Below are 1,934 nucleotides of genomic sequence, written 5' to 3' on the forward strand. Positions count from 1 at the left end.
GTGACAGTAGCAGGAGCACTTGCACAATACGGTGGCATGGCACCTGTGTGTTTATGTAGCCTTCCCAGGCCAATCCTCCTCATACCTCAAGCTTAGACCTCCAGGCTCCCTCCACGTCCAGGCTTGTTCGTTTTGGAGGTGTAACACGGCCAGGGACAGCCACAACCCGTGGGATTTGGCTTAGCAGTTGAGAGAGTGCTGGGGCGGGGCGGAGAGCTGTCCGCCCTATCTCTCTCTTCCTCCCTTATTGTGACATCTGAGTCATTCATAAAAATTTGAAAACAAAGTCAACAGCATAACTGCCTTCATGTGACTACAAGTTGAGAATGCGAATGACTGCCTTATGCAAATCTAACTCAACAGGAGGAATTTAGCCCTGGAGACAGAGAAAACATCTTTACCTAATGAGGCAATACATAACCTCGCTATGGGAACATTAGTTAATAAACAAATGCCATGCTGCTGTGTTGGCTTTCATTAATTCCACACTCCATTTGCAATAAATCTACAGATGCATAATCAGTGGTGCTCTGAGAATTTTTCATTGCTCTGTGCTAACTACTCAGGAGAGACAGTTAGAATCACGTATGCAATATCATTGTAAATAAAGACCTTAGGGATGATGCAATAATAATTTCAAATGCATGTAATATGGGTTGGAATTTGGAATATGAAATAAAAACTAAGAGATGGACCAACTGGGGTTCATATGATTCACAGAAGGACATGTCTACCATGAAGACATGCAGAAGGACATGTCTACCATGTCCTTCTGTAAAATCATGTGGACACCAGTTGGTCCATCTCTTAGTTTTTACTGTTTACTGACTGTAAGGTACTGGTTTTGTTTTGTGCGCAGTTGTTTTATCCAGCTTGAAGTCGCCGATGGGGGGGGCTAACTGACATTGCATTGGGATACAGCGTGTTGTTGTGTGGGATGTCTGTGCATAGTGATCTGCTGTAGAGGAGGTGACTCTTTACTGACGATACCTACTAGGTTGGGAGACAAACTGATGAGATTGTCTGTAGTCTCATAAGACAGCTAGAACGCTTGATTGGCTTAGTGATGAGCCAGCTTCATCAAACCTGGTGATGGAGCCATCTACTGCTCTGGCACTGACAATTTGACACTTATGTTTTAAATATTTTTTATTGTCTTTTATCCTATTATCATTATTATTGCATGTATATTATGTGTATGTCAATTGTATCCTAGTATTTCCTTTATGTTTACATTCTGGGCTGTGTGAATGATATTTTGCTGCTGTCACACTATGTTTTCCTGTTTTGTTGGGCTCAATGAGTATCTATCTATCTATCTATCTATCTATCTAATGTGGGTCTGAAAGGAGTAACGTTTATATAATGGAAACGATGTAGCACATTAAAAATGTATCGGAGTAAAAGTATTAAACTCCTCAAAAATATTTGCTGAAGTAAATGTGGAAGTAGGAAAAAAACATAAGACTGCAGTAGATTACAGATACAGCCTTTTAGTACTAGTGCAGTAGTGAAGAAGTTCTACTTTGTTATCTCTGTTTTTTATCAAGAGAAACAGTCACTAATAGCATTAAAGGCTTGTTTTCCAGCCTCCTCCCATTGCTTTCATTGGCAGCGAACATGCTACTTAATCACGTTAAACTGTGGTACTAAAGGACAAAGGGGTACATTGAGGTTTTATTGGTGTTTTCCCTGTGATGATCAGTTCTGGTGGCCATAGTTTTATCCACCTTCTCCACTACATCACTGTGTGACTCATTCGACTGTGGGGAGTAGGAAACTCTGAGCTGAACTGTGGAAAGTCATTATTCCAGTCTGACAACTGACAAATACTAAATTTGATTGAGCATAGCAGCCAGGAAGGACAGTCTGGTGAATGAATACCCCCTCAGCACACACACACACACACACACACACACACACACACACACACA

The 1,934-nt window shown here is 41.2% G+C and overlaps 1 long non-coding RNA gene across 1 annotated transcript in view; it reads right to left on the reverse strand.

Moving 5' to 3' along the window:
* Positions 1 to 287: 287 nt before the first annotated feature.
* LOC117947906 overlaps positions 288 to 1,934 on the reverse strand; it is a 24,447-nt gene continuing 22,800 nt past the window's right edge. Inside the window, exons 3-4 of the long non-coding RNA XR_004657354.1 lie at positions 1,462 to 1,467; positions 288 to 299 (exon numbers count right to left, since the gene is read on the reverse strand). This is a non-coding gene — a long non-coding RNA (uncharacterized LOC117947906). The remainder of the gene's footprint in view (positions 300 to 1,461; positions 1,468 to 1,934) is intronic.

Source organism: Etheostoma cragini, chromosome 7 (assembly GCF_013103735.1).
Source record: "Etheostoma cragini isolate CJK2018 chromosome 7, CSU_Ecrag_1.0, whole genome shotgun sequence".
NCBI lineage: Eukaryota > Metazoa > Chordata > Actinopteri > Perciformes > Percidae > Etheostoma > Etheostoma cragini.